Raw genomic sequence first — 22,037 nt, forward strand, 5'->3', positions numbered from 1 at the left:
TGGAAATATTGGCATCATTCAGAATGAGTGCTGTCAAGAGGATTCTTGTCGGACATGCTTATGGAAAACAATGAGCACACGTGATTTGTGTCCACGGCTTCGCTCGATGCTCTTGGATTCTTGTTTGAGGCACACACCCTACTCTTCCTTTGTGAGAATAGTGACTTTACAGCAGAAAGCTCTGGCCTCTGAGAAGTTGGGAGAAAGAGTATCTGCTTCCACTTGGAAGCAGTTGAACTTTGCTGATCTAGCACATTACAGTGGAACCTTGGGTTACATACCATCCTCCTTACGAACGCTTCATGTAACGAGCTCCGCTAACCCGGAAGTAGATGCTCCTGGTAGTGAACTTTGCCCCGGGATGCGAGTGGAAGTGCCGTGGTGGTTACAGGCCCCATTAGCAAAAGTGCGCCTCATGTTAAGAACCGTTTCAGGTTCAGAACAGACCTCCGGAACCAATTAAGTTCATAACTGGAGGTACCACTGTACCTAGATTCATGTGAGAATGTTTCTGTAACTCTGCAAAGGACCTTGTAAACTTGCTTTTCTTGTGACAATGGCAACTACAAAAGGGATGCTCATTTCCAGAAGAAAGCAACAAGGGATTGATATCTTTGCATCCTTTTCAACTGACATCAAACCACAAAAAGTTACTCAAGAAGCAGCTCTTACAGCCTCTGTGTGTTTACTCAGATGCAAGTCCTACGAAGGTCAATGGAGATAAGTCCTACCAAGCGTGCGTAGGATTACAGCCATAGTCTTTGCTAGAATTGCATCAGAATAATTACTTCAGTGATTCAATTGCAAAGGATAGTCACTGATGCCTTACAGAAGAGATTCAGTGTGCATAAAATAACAGACAAAAAGCACAATAGCTGCAACTCCAGCTCAGCCCCACCCCTTGGAGTTAAGAGCAGCATTGTTGCTATTTGATGTTTAAGCAGGAGCTTGCTTGACTTGAAAAGCGGGTGGTGGGTTTTTGTTTTTCCTAAGCATCTGGAGAACAAATTTAAGCCCAAAGCAGAATCAGCAAGTTGAGATGATGGGTCGAGCATATTAAAGATATTAGCAGGATTAAAGCTCTGAGGGAGAGAATGCTTGGCAAATTTTTATTAAGATGGAGAGAGATGAATAGTATTAAGCTAGGCAATCATACATGTCATTTCAACAAAGAGGGTTTTGGAAATGGAAGCAAACATCATTAGCTGGAAGCTGGAGAACAGTGTCATCTCCATACATAAATATTTTAGCATTGGACAGGTTGTTTAATGAGAAATTTTGTGTGTGTGTGTGGGCACATGTGTACACACACACACACACACACACACACACACACACAGGGAAATAGAGATGCAGCATTAACCCTGAAGGCATCGTTGGAAAGTGTGTATGTATTAGAAATACTGCATCTAAAAGATATCAAGATAGTAAAACATTTGTATTTGAAACGTATCATATCATATCATTGGAGAGCATTTTGGGGTCTTTGCTTGTTTTGGTTTTATTCTTGTGCTTTTTCTCTTTCTGTAAAAAGTGACCAAATCACCATCACCATACATCATAATCTACACTGCATTTACACCGACATTTAGTTAAACAACCCAGGTAAAAACTTTCATAACTATAAAGCACATTAAAATTTCTGGGGAGATGGAGTCGTCTTAGCACTGTGCAAATGTTATTTTTTACTCCTTTGTGTGCTACAAGAGGGTAACAGTTAGCACAATGTGAGGACAGTTGGACACTGCCTTAGAGTAAAATGAATGCACTTCAAGTTAAATGCCATAAAAACATAAATGTGTGCGCAATCCATTAGAGCAGGGGGTGCAAAGTGCATCCTACTTGAGTGCTGATTGGTAAAATGGAAGCAGTGCACAAGACAACCAAATTATAATACTTCCTTTGGAAAGAACCAAAACCCTGATGATTTCAAAAACACAACTCCAAGTCAAAAATATGCTGTTTAAATATTGAAAGACTAATGTTTGAATTGCCAGCTAGTACATTCACACAGAATCATAGAACTGGAAGGGACCCTAAGGGTTGTTTGGTCCAATCTTTGCAATGTAGGAATCTCAACTGGAGCATCCATGACCGATGGCCATCCAACCTCTGCTTTAAAACCTTCAAGGAAGGAGAGTCCATAACATTCTAAAAGATTCTGATCGGGTTAGTCTGGATTCTAGACTACAGAAGAACTTTGAGGTTCCTTTCAAATCCATGATTCCATGACTTTAACCCACATAATTCAGTTTCTGCCAGTGTATGCCACAAACAAGCCCAAAATGGAAAAGGCTTTAAAAATAAATGGTACCACCATAAACCGAATAAGAAAAGTCCCTTTAAAAAGACGTAGTCTTTAACTACTTGTGCACCTAAAAACATAAGAGCCCTACTGGGTCAGAAACAAGGACCATTTGGTAGGTAGGTAGGTATATGCAGTCCCTCTAGGGGGGGAAAAGGTGGCAGTACTCACCAGGTTCATGGCAATCTGCCTTCTGCTGCCACAGCTCTTTTCACACGAGGGGACATTGCAAGATCTCCCAAAATGTCCACCACCCAATGAGCCCAACAGCCAGCTGCCCGCCCTGTCCTGTACCCTCACAGTGGCTGGGGTGCACTGTGCCTGTGCTGCCGCCCGGCCATACAAGCTCACAGAAGCTGCATCCACCCCCTACCCCAACCCACTGCACCCCAGGCTTCTTGTTTTCCCTCCTTCCATGGCCACTAAAAGCTCTGTGACCTGCCCACCACTGCCCACCAAAGGGTGGGAAGACAGTGTGTGCACTGAATTTTTTCATAAGGGAAGAGTTAGAGCCACAGTTGCCAGCTTGTGAGGGCAATTGGGGGGAGGCACATGTGTGTGAACATCGCACCTCCCTAAGTTGGGCAGAAGCTTCCCAAGCCTTGGGAAGGAGGCACTAGGGGAACATTTAGGGGACTAGTATTGCCCCCCTAGTCCACTGACTGCACACCACTGGTGTGTGTACTGGACAGCCAGGCGCTTGAAGCCTTGCCCTGTTGCAGGCATCACAAAATTTGGGGGAGAAAATGTGCTGGTGCTGCATATGAGCTCATACTGCCGGAAAAAACAACACTGGGTATATGTCTCTTTAATTCTGCATCACTGTTCTTCAATATCTTACTCAGTGAGAATAGAATCATTATAATATGTCCGTCTGTTCAGACTCACCTATCCTGTTCTCTTTGGGTTTATCCACACTGATATTTTCAGGCACAGGCTCATGCTTTAAAGTTTTGTATTTGCCGTGCTCTTCCCTCCCCCCTGAGCTTTCTCCATGAAAACCCACTCTTTAAAGCTGAAGCATGGCAAATGACAGTTTGGGTTTCCCATGGATTGCTGTTTGCTCTGATTCAACAGTAAAGAGCAGGTTTTTGCTGGGAAAGCTCTGGAGGAAAAGAAGAAAATGCTTAGACATGGAGCTTTAAAGCATCAACCATGCCTGGAAAGTACAGAGGAAAGTTAAGTGTGGATAAGGCCATATCTCTACCTGGCTGGGTGAGTCCTGACAAGATTCCTGCAGGGAGCTTCATCTGCCAATCCCCATTTTTGTCAGCTGCTTGCAAGTCTAAGCAGAACATGCACAAACTAGTTGCCTTCCTCACATTATTGAACCATTGACTCTTCATCTGAGTTGGAGCATCTAACAGCCACTGCAATATTGTATGAAAAATATTGTTGAAAATTCATGGGAACTGGAGTTCTTAGTGAAGGGTTTATTTCCCCAATTTGGGCTAGTCCCTAGCATTGACTACCCAATGCTCTAAGAATAAAATTACATATTCACACACTGTGGAGCTACAACTTAAGGGATGATGATTTAGAGTAATTCATTTTAACCAGCATAATACACTTGCCAGAATGATTTCCCTTATCCTTATAGTCATGGTCTTAAAACGACAGTACATCAAGGCACAGTTCAAATTAACTTGGCTGAAATGTTCACTATAGCCAGTGCTTGCAATAAATAGCAGATGCAATGCCAAGGGGAAATTATTTTTCAAGTGACACCTGTCCCAGGTGCAGCAGGCATAATTTGCTGGCCAGGTATTGGAGAACATTATTTTTAGTTAGTTAAGGGAGGTAATGGCAGCCAGCGATAATTCTTGGGATCTGATATGTCTCAGCCTGCTTGGTTGTAGTATGAGGATGTTGGGCAATGGAAAGTCTAATGCTGAGACTGAATGGTAGAAGAGTTTTATTTCTGAAACTGTGGACGTGTATCAGGGATGAGGAACCTGTGACCCTCCAGATGTAATTAGACTCCAACCCCCATCAGCCTCAGCTAGCATGGCCCAAAGTGAAGGATGATGAGCAATATCTGGAGGGCCACAGGTTTCCCATCCCTGATGCATATGGACAATGAATCACCCAACAGTAGATTACTTGAGAAGCTGATTTGATGGGTGGAGAGAGATGACTATTTTATCACGTTTGCCATATACCAGCCCAGGATGTACCTCAGGTTACAAACGCTTCGGGTTACAAACTCCACTAACCTGGAAGTAGTACCTTGAGTTAAGAACTTTACCTCAGGATGAAAACAGAAATTGTGCAGTGGTGGCAGCAGGAGGCCCCCATTAGCTAAAGTGGTACCTCAGGTTAAGAATGATTTCAGGTTAAGAATGGACCTCCGGAACGAATTAAGTACTTAACCCGAGGTACCACTGTATGCATCTGTCTCAAGAGACAATGGAGTGCACCTCCAGGGGTGAAGTCAAGCCACTATGTTAGCAGCATCAAAGTGACTTCCCTGGGGTTCAACCACTTTGAGGTTTTTTTACACTCAAGCAGTCTATACATTTTATTAAATTCAGATAAGAACGACTCACAGTTTAGGTAAGCCCTGAGGGATTCAAATCAGTGGCTTAAGCACACCTAATACTGTGCTGGATTTGAGCCTTAATCTTTTAACTACTCATTTTAAGGAACTCATCTGATGGATAATTTTATCCTCTTTCCTTTCCCCCCATTTGACTTCATGGAATGCAGCAATGCTGCAAAGTAGGTGCCAAAGTTTTCCCTATAATCGTCCATCCTTTCCCAAAGAAATAGCTCCTGTGAAAAGCAGAGCTGTGACCTCTATACAGACGAGAAGAAATGAAGTTGCAGTGTCCTCTGAACGCCATCCATTTGTATTGCCATAAAGAGACATCCCTCATAGTAAATTGTGCTGATCTGTGACCTTCGCTCTCCTGCTTGGCAGGAGGAATACAATGTAGTATAAATTCATTCATCTTAATGGCCTGGGGTAATCAGAAGTTCAGATAAACAATAAGACTATGTAGATAAAGGTTAAGCTGACACAGAAGTACATGGAGGACAGAGTGAAACTGGAAATCTAGACATTTTGGAAAGCTGGGGCTTTGAGGTTCTACTGTGCTAACAAGCAGGCTTAGACAGAGTCAGATCACTGCTCCATCTAGACCAGGGATGGGGAATAGATGAACCGCCAGGTATTGTTGGACCCCATTATCCCCGACTGTTCGCAGTATGGCTGGGGCTGATGGAAGCTGGAGTCCAGCAACCTCTGGAGGACCACAGGTTCCCCAGTTGTGTTGAGAACTTCCTTGTCTCCTCTATCTGGCAGTGGCTCTCTTGAACCTTGGTAAGGATAAAGTGAGTGTGCATCACTGGATTGTCAAAAACCATGCCAGACAACTGTTGGGATATGAGTACAACGCAGCTGCAAACAAGCAGCTCGATGTTTACATCACATGATGTGGCTAGTCCTGGGAAAGGATGTACCAGGCAGTTCTTATCAGGGCGGTTCACAGGGATTTGTTCTGTGTGTAATATGAGACCTTCCTGTTGCGTGTGTGAAGGAAGTCTCAGTCTGTTGCTCTGAGGAGACTGAACTGAACGGACATGTTTTTGTACAGATGTAAAGTCAGAAATAAACCGTAGAAATGTAATAGACTTTCTGACTATCTTCTTTCTCCTGCTGGTATGCAAGGGGAGAAGGGGGTGTGCATCTTCCATGCTGGGAGATGTCGCCTATCAAGACCTTCCTGGACTGCGGGGATGCCAGCCAGGGTAGGTCACTGGAGACAAGCCATGGGAGCCTGGAGAGGCCTCTCCCAAGGGGGCATGTTTTCCAACCACCACCATGTATTTTAGATTATAATTGTTACAATAGTTCAGCTGTATAAAACAGCATCCTTAACTTTCATTGGCAAATGTTTAGAGATGAAACAACAACAACAACAACAACAACAACAACAACAACAACAACAACAACAATTTATTATTTATCCCCCGCCCATCTGGCTGGGTTTCCCCAGCCACTCTGAGCGGCTTCCAACAAAACACTAAAATACAATAATCTATTAAACATTAAAAGCTTCCCTAAACAGGGCTGCCTTCAGATGTCTTCTAAAAGTTTGGTAGTTATTTTTCTCTTTGACATCTGATGGGAGGGCGTTCCACAGGGCGGGTACCACTACTGAGAAAGCCCTCTGCCTGGTTAACTGTAACTTGGCTTCTCATAGCGAGGGAACTGCCAGAAGGCCCTTGGCACTGGACCTCATGGGGTGGGGCAAAGATTATCCCAATTCTAACACTCTTCTACTACACTTAGTGTAGTAAGTTTACTGTTTGTGTTTACTCAGTATGCATCATTGAATTCAGTGGTACTTACTTCCATACGTCCAGAAATTCCTGGACATGTCAGCGATTTAACAGGAGAAAATAGTGTTTGGGTTTCATTTTACACTAGAAATATGGCAACCCTAGTAGGAATGCAGCCTTACTTTTTAAAAATGTAAACTTCTTACATTACACACACACACACACACACACACACTTCAATCATTAATAGCAAAAGTAAAGCTGTAAAATTTTGAATATGTGGAAGATTTTGGTTCAGCTCTGGTGCTTTTCATCATTTTAACATGGGATTTGCCTATAGAAGGTAATATAAGATGTGAGAAGCTTATCATCTAATGGGGTTTGGGTGACCTAACAGCAACAGAATTACCTGAAAATAAAGTTTTGAAGAGGCTGCTTTGAGTGTCCTGCTTTCTATTTCTGCTGCATTGCTTGGAAATAAGACTGGTCCAGTGACAGTGTAAACAGAGAAAATTGTACATTATCATATTTACACTAATGCTGGTATGTTTTATTTAATTGACTCAGAAAGAGAAACTCCTGGGAATTGCAGTTTAGAGAAAGCTTCTCAGGCAGCAATCCCAGGCCTTGGCTCTCTGCCCTGACCATAGAATTACAGTTTTCAAGGTTCTCCGAAAAGAAAGAATGGCTGTCAAATTAGTTTTAGGTCTGTGGTGTAAAAATGTCCTTGGTTTTGGATCTCAGGTAGCAATGATTGCTTGTGCTCCAGGTGCACACACTACCAGTACATAGGCTATATCACTCTGCTTGGAAATTCTTTAAGGTTCGGATGAAAAAGACTTTTTGTGTGAGGCTCCGGGAGGAGCCATAGAGGCAGAAGTGAGCACTTTCATTGCTGGCAGAGTTATGATCCCCAAATTGCACTCGACTGCCCTCAATAAATATACAAGGACTCGGATGGAAAGAGCTACCGTAGAAGGCTTGGTTTGTCCTTAGGCTGGTATTTCATGATATTTTAGGAAGCAAAGGTAAATGTGAAAGGGCAAAGAGAATATTTAGTCATCCAAAATTGGACTTAGCATTTACATCACACTGGGCTATGAAGCAGGAGAGAAATCAGTTTACCCACCGCCTCTTTTGTGTGTGCTAAAGAGAGGAAGAAGAAGCCCCTTGTAGAAAGGAACCTTTTAAGAGATAATGGAAAATCTATCCTAGAACATGTGAGAACACATATTTTTGTTGCCAGAAGAACAGGAGGAAAAAGATAGGTGAAGATACACAGATACACACAGAGACATCTGCAACACTTCCCAATCCCTTCCTGTACATAAATAAGGTCACAATCTAGCCCAAACTAAGCACTGAGAGCCAGTGTGGTGTAGTGGTTAAGAGCGGTAGTCTCGTAATCTGGGGAACCGGGTTCGCGTCTCTGCTCCTCCACATGCAGCTGCTGGGTGACCTTGGGCCAGTCACACTTCTCTGAAGTCTCTCAGCCCCACTCACCTCACAGAGTGTTTGTTGTGGGGGAGGAAGGGAAAGGAGAATGTTAGCCGCTTTGAGATTCCTGAAGGGGAGTGAAAGGCGGGTTATCAAATCCAAACTCTTCTTCTCTTCATCTTCTTCTTCACTTTTGTATTCTATAGATTTCAGCCTCTTTAAAAAATACTTAAGTCTAGATCTTTCCAGGTGTGCAGTATCCATGGACACTGAATGTACATTTGGGTGTTTGGGTGTGTAGCAATGGCAAGCTGCACCCCACAACCTACCCATCTTAATTCAACTATTTGAAAAAGACCCCCATGCACAATGCTATATTCATAGATCTCTATGCTGTGTGCACACCACATTTAAAACACATGAATTCCCCCAAATGATTTGGGGAACTGTGGTTTACCCCTCACAGAGTTACAAGTCCCCACACCCTTAACAAAATGTCAGTTCCCAGGATTTTTGAGGGGTGGGGGAGTGGCATGGTACAAATGTATGGTGTGGTTGCAGTCCTCTGTGCAGGATGGGAAACTCTGCAAAGGCTCACTACAGACATACAGATAGATCCATGTTCAGTATCCACAGATACTGAGTGTTTGAAAGGGGCTGATGGGCTGGGTTGCTCTCTATATTTGTACTGTGCATTTGGAAGATTCTTGAGCTTCAATTCAGCTTAGTGCAAGACAATTTGCTCCCTTTCCTGTAGTATAAGTTGGGCATCGGAGAAAGCCATGAAGGAATAACAATTACACAGGTTCTGTGAGGTAAGAAATCGCACTAATCACACTTTATGACAACTGTTTTCTTATTTAGTAGCATGCATATACGTGGCAAATAGTCCACATTCCCCTCTTCCATTTCTCTATACAGAGTGACAAGTCTCCCATGTGCTGGATTGTTTGCCTGAAGGCAAAATCTCTCACAAACGACTGCAGTGTGGACCTCTGCCTTGTGAGTGCTAAGAACATAAGAAGACCTTGTTGGATCAGGTCAATGATCTGGCCCAGCATCCTGTTCTCATGCTGGCCAATGAGATATCTGTGGGGAACCCTCAAGCAGAACCCAACCATAACAGCATTTTCCCCACCTGCATTTTCTAGCCACTGGTATTCAGAAGCATACTGTCTCCAACCATGGAGGCAGAGCATAAACATCATGTGTAGTACCCATTGATGCTCATAGAATACCTGTGCATTTTATAGAGTGGTGGCAACAGGAAGTAGCCATCACCTTCTCTTGGTGACTAAATTCAGGACTCCATGGTTACTCACTGATGTAGTCATTTGTCTGACTACATTTGTTCTCTTATCTGGCACTGAAAAAAATTGTAGAGTCTCTCCAAAGTGGGTGAATGGGCCATAAAATGCCAAGTGAAGTTCAAGTTAAGTGAGTGTAAAGTAATGTTGATTGAGACAAGACATCACTTCCCTATACTTACATATATACCAAATGAGTACATATGAGTTGTGGTGACTCATCAGGAAACTCAGTGTGCAATTTTTAAATGCACAATTTTTGCTAGGGAACATTAGGAATTAGATTGAAAGCAAGCCAGCCATTATCATGCTGGGTTCAGTGGCATCCCCAAGCTCATTGCTTGATCACTAAAAGGAACCACAACTCATTTGCTTATATTATCATTGCATTTCTAGGGTTTCCATACCTTTTAACATTTGCAGGCATCACTCATCCGAGTTGCTGAGGCTGAGAAAGCCTGATTTTGTCCCTTGGGGGCTGGGCAAAGTTGTAAGGGCAGAATTTTCAAAATGGAGCCCCACAAGGAAGGAACATTATGTGACAGTGGAGAAGGTGACTGTGCGCATGAATGGAGGCAGCAGCAAGCATTTGTACATGCATGTAGCAAAGGAGGAGGAGGCAGTGAGCATATGAGTTGGTGGGCAGGTAAACATTGGAGGAGAAGGAAGTGAATGAGTGGATGGGCAGAGAGGGTGTGTTGGTGTGGGTGTGTGTGCAGCAGATGAGGAGGAGGTGGCCAACAAACACAGGAGGCAACTCTGCTGCCTCTCCTAGCCTGCCACCCTGAGGCAAGAACTTCACCTGGCCTCATGGATGGCCCAGCCCTGGGTCCAAGCCTGGTAGCCATTTTCAATAGGAATGATTGCTTGAAATCTCTTGTTGACTAGCTGGATGTGTATATTAAAACAAATAAGAAAATACATTTAGGATTCCAGGGCAAGGGCAATTGTCCTCCTTGCCCCCCTCTCTGTGGACACCCATAAGTGCTATGATACTCACTTATGGGCTTCCTGAAATAATCTGGTTGGCCACTGTGGGAAAGGGGGAGATAAGCTAGATGGATGCATTGACTGATCTACCATGGCCTTCTTATGTTCTTATGTAGTGATGACAAAAGATTGCATATGCTATTTTACTGATAAAGTACCAGAATGAAAACATGTCCCCCCCACCCAACTACCATCTGTAGTGCCTAGATATCTGAAAAATACTAGTTAAATCACAATAGCAGAAAACTACTATGTGATGCTGTTGAGGAAAAGATGTTCCCCATTCTAGACTAAATGCAGAAGGAATATTGAGTTGGGAGACACGGCCTTTCCTATATAAATATCCTAAATCATGGGAGATGAAAGGCAGTGACAATTACCGGTCCAGAAAATGGCTTTTGTATAATTATCCAGCATTTTATAAGTTTGCCCCAAATGCAGAAGTTCCTCTTTAAAGTGGGCTGGCAAAGATAATCCATTAATTCAACCGTGCTGGAAAGTTAACATTTTTCCCTTCATTAGCAAGTTCAAAATTGCATTTTATTTCCATTTTGATGAGGTTTTTATGAGTTTGAAGAGATGAAGTTGAACCCCATGAGCTTAATGGACCCAGGAAAGATCGCAAGATACAGGATTGAATTCAATGAACCATGAGGAGTTTAGTAAATTAATTAAATTTAATAAAATAATGAATGATTTTGCTTTTCCTCCACTGGATTAAAATTGCTAAAATTTTGTTGAAAAGTTAATTTAATGCTAAAAAGCATTTCCCATCAAATTTGCTTTGCATTGTTATTAAACAGCCTCTTCTGCAAAATATAACACACTGTCATAAAGAGATTAGAAAAACTTTCTTTCATTTCGCTCTACTGTATATTTGCCCATGAAAGAATTTCATTTGATCTTATTATATTCCCCCAGGAGAGGACAAAAAACTCACTTGGGATAGAAGTTTCCTGTCTTTATAGTTCAACAAGGAGAATTAAAGGGCTGGTTCCTACATGCATGTATAACACTTATTTCTCTCTGTTCAATCATCTTATACTTGATGAATCACAAGTGTGACCTGACCTCATGGAAAGCAGGACAGCTCTCTGTGTGGATATCCATTCATACATGCTGGTCACCACTGGATGCTGAGGTAATCCAGAGGAGAACATGCATGTATGGGCCACCTCAAACAGGATACCACTCAAAAAGCTAGGAAATTCCAGAGAAAGGCGGCCCATGTCAATATTCTGTGTAAATGGTAGAGAAAATGCTTTGCATGCAGAATATCCCAGTCCCTGGTATCTCCAGTTACAAAGGATCAGGTAGCAGGAGATGTGAAAGTCCTCATGTGATGTGAAGTCTGACTGAGACCCTGGAAGAAACCTGCCTGTGAGAGTAGAAAATAATGATGGGCTAAGGTAAAGGGACGCGGGTGGCACTGTGGTTGAAACCACTGAGCCTCTTGGGCTTGCTGATCAGAAGGCCGGTGGTTTGAATCCCTGTGACAGGGTGAGCTCCCTTTGCTATGTCCTAGCTCCTGCCATCCTAGCAGTTCAAAAGCATACCAGTGCAAGTAGATAAATAGGTGGGAAGGCAATGGGAAGGTAAACGGTGTTTCCCAGTGTTCTGGTTTCTCTCACGGTGTTCTGTTGTGCCAGAAGCGGTTTAGTCATGCTGGCCACATGACCCAGAAAGCTGTCTACAGACAAATGCCAGCTCCCTCGGCCTGAAAGTGAGATGAACGCCACAACCCCATAGTCGCCTTTGACTGGACTTAACTGTCCAGGGGTCCTTTACCTTTTTATCTTAATGCTGGGCTAAATGAGCAAATGGCCTGACCTGGCATAATCCTGGCTTTCCATATTTCTAATTGCCTCCCTCCCTCATCCCTTAACCCCACCATGAGCTCTAAGGTCTGTGGAGAAATCCCCATTTACAATATCTAATTTCTGGGTTAAGGTGCATAGAGAGATGTTCTCCATGATTACAGCCCAGCTTCAAAACCCCAATCCTGCTAAGGGTTGCCAACGCTTGAGTGAGAGTTTCTAGATATTAGTTCCAGCATTTAGAGGCTGGGATAAGGATTTATGCTGGCAGTACATCTTCATATACTTTTAATATTGATAAATTTTAATATTTTTATATCTAATTTTCTATTTATTGCTTAATTTATAATTTAGTTTTTATAAAACCTGCTATAAAATGGTTTGCAGTTGTTAAACTCTTACTTTTTAATTACAAAGGTCAGGATCTAAAGATAGTATAGAAAGAGAGAGAAAATGAGAGGGAGAACTGCACACATACAATCACGACCACTTTCCTTTCTGGTTTCACTACAGCAGTTTGGGAAGGGTCGACATGGCTCATTCGTAGAGCTCAAGCAGAAGGTTCCAGGTTCAATCCCTGGTATCTCCAGGTGAGGCTGGGAGAGGCCCCCATCTGAAACTCTGGAAAGCTGGATATAAAGTCAATCAAGAATAAAAGAAAAATCATACTGAGCTAGGTTTTATGTTCACATGTTCCTACTTCTGATGAGACAACTCATTATGCAGTTTTGAAAGTGTCTATCTTTGACGTGTGCAGCACTGCAGCAATAAAATCATGTGTCAAATAACTTGGGCTTCTCTTGTGCATGCATGCTTTCTAGCTAAGCTATAGGTAGTCTAGGTACATCTCTGGCATCCTGCTGTTCATGTTAGTGGCTAAATATTTATGATCACAGGCTACTTCAGGGATTTTGTGACTCCTGCAAAGCTGCCTGCTTGCCTCTTAATTTTACTTATTATACCTTTTTCTTCTGAGTGGTTCACTCTCCCCAGCACCAATTTGTTTCCCTTGGTTTGCATTCCGCTTCCTGTGTAACAACTACCTGTTACCGCAGCAGCTTCTTCCACAGCTGTTACCTTGAACTTCAATACTCTAATTTACCGGGAACATTTAAGTCCTCCTAGTCCACTGTCCACACATCACTAGAATAAGATATGGTACCTGGCAAGCTACAAGATGTTGACATTACTCTTGTAGGGTATCTGTTGCCTCTGGAATAATAGCATGTTTCTTCTTCCTCTTCTTCTTCTTCTTCTTCTTCTTCTTCTTCTTCTTCTTCTTCTTCTTCTTGTGAGTTCTGGAGGAAACACTGTTACTACCAATGACTGAGATGCATTTGGGAAGAAACTATCGTAAACTGTGACAAAGTTTCCTATCGAGTTGTACTGTTTCCAAGAGAAAAAATTATACAGTACTGAGAAAACAAAATTTCAAATGCAGAAGCAGAAGCAGAAAGAGAAATTTTACACTCTTATTTTTGAAATCAGATCATTAACTTTTGAGCTTTGAGAGAGTTTGTATTTGTGTGCCCATCTGAGGTCTGAATTTTGTCAAAATAAGAGTTTTTACATAGTGGGATTTTGACTGTGTGGACTTTTAAAAAGAAATATTCTGCAAAAAATTATTTCTACTATACTATCCAGTCGAATGTCTCATTAAACTGAATAAGCTGTGGGAATTGAATTTCTTACTGAGAACTGAAATAAATGTTTTAGTTACGATGTCTACAAGCAATATTTACTTGAAGTCACATCTTTAAAGGTCTGTATGCAGTAAATTGGCATGTTGTTACGTAAACTATAAAGTAAAACAAACTAGAAGCTTTCAATCAAAGAACTGACATGTTTCTTCAATCAGCTTCACCTCCACATCATCCTTCAGTTTCTGGGTTCTATGATTGTCTCATTTAATAGCAGCCTGATATAGGTGAAACTTTTCCCAGTTCTGCCCTAAGTGGTAGGAGATGGTGTTCTACTTAATAGTCTCCTCCAGCTATCCATTCGTTCATATTCTAGTCATTTATTTGCCCCTTGACTTCTTTACCTTCTGTGATGCCTTCCCACTCTTTCCCAGTTGGCCCCATCTAGTTGTCCCATTCCTGTTTTGTGTGGTGTTTCAAGCCCACTTAAACATTCTCTTCCTTCACCACCCTATCTGTTCTTGTGTTTAAACTTCCTTGAGATGTTCGGTTATCCACAAATGTTCCATGGCATCACATCAACTCAGTCAACAATTTCCTGAGGCTTTCCTGCCACAAGCACAATACAATAATGTTATGAGTTTGGGAGAGTAGGCTATATGCCTGAACCCTCTTCTAATTCCAAGACCCAGCATGGGTTCAATTCCTGGAATAGCCAGGTTAGCTTCTGAGTGATGTAATTGCCCTCCAAATATGGGCCATTAAGGTGACAAAGGAAGTGGCTTTGTGCCAGACTGAAAATGGGTGGGCCCTTTTTGGAACAAGAAGGTGACAGATTGAAACTGCAGAGTTTTGAAAAATTAAAAGACAAAGTGCGAGATTGGCTTCATTATTATCAAATAAGAGAGGCCTATAATTTGGACAGAAAAATTGGCTTCCAGGTGGAGAAATCAAAATTGGAAACGGAACTGTTAGAACCAAAAACTAAGATTCTGTCAAAGATGTATAACTTGCTGTTGAAATGGAACACGCAGGATGAAACGGTTAAATCAGCAATGATTAAATGGGCGCAGGATTTAGGTCATAACATTATGTTTGCTGACTGGGAGCAGTTGTGGACCACCGGTATGAAGTTTACGGCATGTATTGCCTTAAAGGAGAATATTATGAAAATGATTTACAGGTGGTACATGACCCCGGTCAAGCTTGTAAAAATTTATCACCTGCCTGACAACAAGTGTTGGAAATGCAAAAAAGCTGAGGGAACATTCTTTCACCTTTGGTGGACATGCCCGAGGGTTAAGGCTTACTGGGAAATGATATATAATGAACTCAAGAAGGTATTTAAAAGTACCTTTCCTAAGAAACCAGAGGCCATTCTTTTGGGCATAGTTGGCCAATGGGTGCCAAAGAAAGAGAGAACATTTTTTTATGTATGCAACAACAGCAGCAAGAATACTTCTCGCCAAGTACTGGAAGACACAAGATTTACCCACCGTGGAGGAATGGCAGACGCAAGTGATCGACTACATGGAGATAGCTGAAATGACTGGCAGAATCCGTGACCAGGGAGAAGATTTGATTGAACAGGACTGGAAAAAGTTTAAGGACTATTTACAGAAATATTGCAAAATCTTGGAGTGTTAACATGTTGTGGGAAGTGAAGGTGACAGGGTTTGTGTGACTTGGTTAAAGGTAAATTAAAAGAAGAATGTTAAAAAGGAGAAGGGGTTATGAACAGAACATTATTATGTCATTAGTATATAAGAGGAGATATGGATTAAAATAAATGGAAAATCGGGACATAATAATTAGAAGAATGTAAAATTAAGTATGGTTTAATAAAGGTTTGAATTTGCTGAATTGGATTAGAATAAAGAGGAACACAAAAAAGGGGGATGCGAGGAGGTCAAGACAGAGGGGTATGGAACTTCATAATTTTAAGAATAAGGGTTTTTTTCCCCTCTATTTTTCTTTTCTTTTTTCTTTTTTTACTATATAATTTTTGTTTTTCTGTTGTATTTGCTTTTTATGTGAACTTTATGTATGGAAAGGATATATTTTGAAATGATGAATTCTTTGTTTTATAAAATCCTAATAAAAATTTATTAAAAAAAAAAAAAAGAAAATGGGTGGGCCCTGCTCCCTCAACTTGCTCTTAGTTAGAAAGTCAAAGGTCAGAGTTGAGGGTTGAGGTATGAGGTATGTGTAAGCTAGGAGCTGGAAGGAAGGCTGCAGGCTGAAACTTGCAGAGCTATGCCTGATTTCTGGTGGAATCCAAGGCTGTGGCTATGGGAAAAGCAAGACTCTTGGGTTGTTAATGCAGTGAGCCCCTCCTACATAGGCTCAGTATTTGCCCCATGAGGCCATTTTGGGCAGACCATGTCTGGCTATCAGCCATCTGATGTCTTATGATGTCAGGCATAGAGATCTGTTTTCTCTGATATGCCTGATCTTTAGCATAAGCACCACAGTGCTAAGACAGAAGATGAGTTTATCTGTGATCTTAGTGCTGTGCTGCTTAGCACTAAGATAATAGATAATGGATAAACCTATGCAGCAGGTTTTTAAAAGGATAAACACAATGAAAACATCATAAAACTAGAAGGAGGTAGCAGGCAATAATACTAAGATCAGAGCTAATTGACCAAGCCCCTCAATGGTTTGGAAGAACAGAAAGTCTTTGTTAGATAATGCAAGGTCATCAGTTATGTAGCCACCTATGTGGAAGAAGTTCCAGAGCTGGAGCACATTTGTTGAGAAGAGAAAAAAATGAAGGATTTAAATTAGTGTAAATAAGAAACAAGAAAATGACAGCCATTGCAAATACTCCATAGGGTATTACAACAAATTCCATTTATGCACGATCTATTGTTCTTACATGAATTATTCATTTTGAGCATTGCCTTCATCATGCTTTCTTGTTAAATAAACTCCAAGGCAGTTTGTCCTGTATTAGTATACTTTGTTTCATTATGCCAATAAAAATAATTTTATGCCAAGGTTTTAATAGATCTTTGCACTTATCTGGCGTTCCGCCCTTTTTATATATATAATGTGATATTTTCTACATTAGCCACCTCAGCCAAATTGCCTGTTCCTATTCTTTCATACATAGTACTTATTTCCCCCCCAATAATTGGCAACTAAAATTCTTGCTGAGACCAACATATTCACCACCAAAGATCTACCTTCTCCGGGTATTACCTCTGTCTGGAACTCAGTCAGGTTGATGAGTAGGTGACACAACTCACCTGCCCTTCTTTGCATAGGCAAATAAGAACAAATAAATACTCCACACAAAATAAAACTGAGTTCAAGGAAAGCTGTAGAACCTTCTTGCTTTCAGTGGCCTTTGCTGAAGAGAAACTGATTAAAAGTTTTTCCACTCCAGTCAATTTCAGCACCTTAAAGAATCCCTTCTTCCCTTGCTGATTCCCTGTCTATGGCTATTCAGACAGGGAACACACACATCTTCCACTACTTAAAGGTGGCAATAAAAGCATTCCTTTCTCCCCTCACCAGCAAAGCATCCAGTCATTTAAAAGCAATACAAGTCATTTGAGTACAGGAATAGGGGAAGGTTTTCCCTTTGCAATAATCAACGTAACTACCAGATCACAGCCTTTGACAAATGATGAGCTTACAGATGCACAGCAAATGTTATGATAAAGAGCTAAGCCCTCCTGTCACATCTGTCTGCCGAATTGCCATTCTTAAGGCAGATCCAAAATGCCAGGCACTGCAGTGAGGTTGGGAAGAACTTAACACAATGTGACTTATGCAGGTTGAGTGACTGAGTCAACATGATGGGCTGCAACGTGGCAAGGCTGAAAATAATTTTTAAGATTGACTTTCTTGAGCCACAGCTTGATTTGTCACAACCTTAGTAAAGTCAACAACATTCTTGGAAAGATAAAGTTTTAGAGGGGCTCGCCTCTGGATGGCTAAAGGCCTCGAAGACCTGGGAAAGAATGGCAAAGTCAGATTCATGTGCTTTCCCCTACAAAACACAGGCTGTAAAACTTCGATTCAAAAGTGGTGAGAGTTTCTAAACTATTTGTGTAGAAACACCAAGGATGGTAGCAACCAGTTCAGAACTTTCTACTTGTAGGGGGGCCCACTAGGGGGCGCATAGGAAGATGGCCGACAATAACATCTCTCCGACCCACAGGAGGTAATTTGGAGGCTATGTTGGGAGTAATTAGCCTCCCTACCCACTCAAGACGGTGAGTGGGGCCGTTTGCCTGCTGTGCCTGATACCACCCCCGAATTTGTGAGGGGGATGGGGGCACTAGGCACAAAAACCCTCCCGTGGGTTCTCGGCACTCCTCGACGCTATCTCTGATCTGCGCCACTAGCTGCAAGAACTTCAAAAGAATTAAATTGGCACGAAGGAAATGCACATACTTCAGGAAATGAGGAGGAGTGAAGGCTGCAACAGAAGAGGTCTCTGGAAAAACAAGATTTAATTTATGAGAAGATACGGCAAGATACGGTACGGCAAATGACCGATGGGGGAGGGGGGGAAATGTTTTATTTTTTTTTTACTTATCTGATTAAACCCAAGAATCCCCTCCCTTCAAGAGTCAAAAGCCAGAAATGAGTAAGGACTTAAGCTGTGAATTTAAGGCTGTGTGGAGATAAACTTTCGAACCAAAGCATGTTTATAGAAGACTGTGGAATGTATAAGAGCTTTGTTATGACGCAGTCAAAAATTCCGACGCCATTTTGGGAAGCTCTGTCGGAGGACTAAGACCGGGGGGAGAAAGAGTGAAAGAGAGCCTTTTTAAACTCCTCAAAGAGGTCTTAAGATCGACAGAGCTATAAATCTACGATGGAAAAAGTGATCTTATCTCCGAAGGTGACGATTTATGGGAACTATCTGGACTTGAGGAATGACGACGGGAAATTCACACAGGAGTATTATTGGTGTTTATCAGCTTAAGGAGACCATCAGAAGAGATCATAAAGGACTATAAAGGACAAAGAGAAAATATAAGAATAAGAAGTGATGTGGAAACAGCAAGAGAAGATTGGAAAGAACTATGAACATGTGTTTGGACTGTTGGAACATCTATTTGGACTTATTTGGACTGATTTGGACATTAATGCAGAAGTAAGGATTTAGATCAGAATCCTTCCTCGGATCTGGAAGTATGGGACCCCCCAACAAAATTAAAAAATTCGGCTCTGTAATTTGGAATTTATGTGGTTTGATTCAATGTGATTGGCCGGTTAATAAAATTTATTTAAAAAAACAAAAAAACAGAACTTTCTACTTGTAGGAGTTCACACGGTAGAATGGGAAAACAAAGACGCTTCCTCCCAAGGTGAGGGGGAGTGACCTAGCTGAGCCTGGCAGTACAGCTTGCTCTATGGTCTTAACCCCTTCACACATTAATTAGACTTAAACATCTTGGTTATATGAGGCTGCTTATCCCACCCCTTCTGGGTCAGGTCAATTACCCACTTAGTCCCAGTGGGAAACCTACAGGCAGGATCAGAACACTCTATCCTCCCAAAATTTTCAGCAACTAGTATTCAGCATACTGTCTCCAACCATGGAGGCAGAACATAGCTATTACTGGTTAGTAGCCACTGATAGCTCTGTTCTGAGTGAATTTGCCTAATCCTCCTTTAAAGTAATCCAGCAGATGAACTGGAACAGCCTGACCACCATTGTACATCCACCACAATGTCCCTTCTCACTGTCATTCTGGGGGATTAACATATGCATGTGTGTTTGTGACTGGAGGGATGGCAGCTGCCACAAAAGTGCCCTTTTTCTAGAGAAATGAGAAGAAAAATCTCACAAATTACCAGAAAGAAAATACCTTTTGAGAAAATTCTGTTCAGCCCTAGATTGCACTCACAGCTTCTTTGCCAGAGGCCAAGACCTCCTACCTGAGTGATAGCTTTCTCCTGAGAAGTGAGAAGTTGCCTCCAGTTATCCAAGCTCAAAGGCTACTATCACAGGAAACATATAATCAGCAGAAGTGCCGGGCTATTTTGTGCCCTGGACAAGGCTAAATGCTGGTACCCCCACCCCAAAATGATAATACCAGACTGAAGAAATGACCAAGCATTGGAGACTGGTAAAAATCCTTGGCAAACATAACCTGGGCTTCTTTAACCCACAGTTTGATTTCTGAAGCTTTGCTATTAGAAACTAGCCTCCCCCTCCCCCATGCCTTCCACCCACTAACAAAACAACAATAAGGGTGGTATCTTCTTAACATTTATTATGTCATGTGTCTGAAGGTGTATGAAATAATAAATGATGGAAATAAAATGCTGAGGGGTGCGGGGTGGGGAGGCCAGGAGCATCTTGCAGACCACAATCAGCTATTCTTGAAAGTGCTAGCTATCAGAAATATTCAGCCATCATACTACAGTGAGGAGCAAGACTCTCCCGATATGTCATCCGAAAGCATTTCATTTCACTGTAGTTTTAGATGAAGAATTGCCTCATTTCTCCCCCCCCCCCATAGGAAGCTTCTTATTTTTACAGTCCTGCGGTTTCTCTTTTTGACCCTGATGGGTCTTTTGTCCTCCTCACTGTTCCCTCCCATTCTTTCCCTCTGAATTTCCTGGATAGGTGCTAAAGATTGAAAAGCTATGTGAGTTACATCTTTTTTAAAGGACACGCATCAGAAAATATTGCAGAAAATATTGAACCTAGAGCACATTAATTTTTCTTTTATCGGGTGATTCTATCCAGATAACCCCGTCTAGTATTGCTGGTCCTATTGCAGTCTTTGAATTATTCTTTTAGGGCTATGCACAAACCAACTAAAAGAAGGAAACAAGAAGCAAGTTAACAGGAGGGGGAGAGAGAGAGAGAGAGAGAGAGAGAGAGAGAAAGAAAGAGAGGCTAATCTGCAACCTTCCAGAAATCATTGCCATCAGACCCAGCCAACATGGCCAATGGATTATGGGAGTTGTACCCCAGTAACACCTGGAGGGCCACAGTTTCTTCACCCTTGCAAAAGATGCTGAGCAAGAGTTAAGCAAAAGATAAGCAAGGATTAAGAGACTAAAGTCCATGAGGAAAGTGTAAAGGAACAGGGAGAAGCTGAATGACATGGGACAAGATCAGAGGAAAAAATAATAATTTTAGCAGAAGCAAGAAATTTTAACTGATTTGCAGCAGCTGGCCTCTAACAAAATTAATCCTACTTATCTTTAACTGGCAGCAGAAGTGACCTCTTACATGGAGTTCAGCTTTGATTTAACAGCTCAGCTCTTAACACACAGGCTTTGGGGGTTTAGTTTTTTGGTTTTTTTGCAACCCTGTGCACAGCTAAGGCTTCTTGAATTCCATGGACAGGAAATTGAGTGAATTGTGCCAAGTACTTTAACCATTTAATGCTTTATGGACAGTAAAACTGAAGCATATTTGGGAGATGGGGAAAATTCCAAAAGAAATTCTCATAATTTATATTAGCTTCATGCAACCCCCAGCCCTGCCAATTGTGGACATGGCAAGGGTGCTTCAAGGAAATATGGAAAAGGTAAGAACATAACAAGATCCTGCTGGATCAGGCCAGTGGCTCGTCTAGTCCAGCATCCTGTTCTCACAGTGGTGGACCAAATGCTGGTGGAAAGCCTGCAAGGTGGAAAGGAGAGCAACAGGAATCTGCCCACCTGCAATCCCGGAGTCATGATGCCTCTGACAGCAGAGGTAGAACATAGTCATTGGGGCTAAGTAGCCATGGATAGCTTGGTCCTCCATGAATTTGTCTAATCCTCTTTTAAAGTCATCCAAGCTGGTGGTCATCACTTCTTCCTCTGGGAGCAAATTCCAAGGTTACACACATGCTGTGTGTAGAAGTACTTTCTTTTGTCCTGAATCTTCCAACAGTCATTGGGTGTCTATTAGTTCTAGTCTTATGAGAGAGGGAGAATTCCCACCCCCTATCCACTTTCTCCATGTCATTCATAATTGTACAGTGGTACCTCAGGTTACAGGGATGCGGGTGGCACTGTGGGTTAAACCACAGAGCCTAGGACTTGGCGATCAGAAGGTCGGTGGTTCGAATCCCCATGACGGGGTGAGCTCCCATTGCTCGGTCCCTGCTCCTGCCAACCTGGCAGTTCGAAAGCACATCAAAGTGCAAGTAGATAAATAGATACTGTTCCGGCGGGAAGGTAAACGGCGTTTCCGTGTGCTGCTCTGGTTCGCCAGAAGCGGCTTAGTCATGCTGGCCACATGACCCGGAAGCTGTACACCGGCTCCCTTGGCCAATAA

The sequence above is a fragment of the Podarcis raffonei genome, chromosome 1 (genome assembly GCF_027172205.1).
Source record: "Podarcis raffonei isolate rPodRaf1 chromosome 1, rPodRaf1.pri, whole genome shotgun sequence".
In the NCBI taxonomy this organism is placed as follows: Eukaryota; Metazoa; Chordata; class Lepidosauria; order Squamata; family Lacertidae; genus Podarcis; species Podarcis raffonei.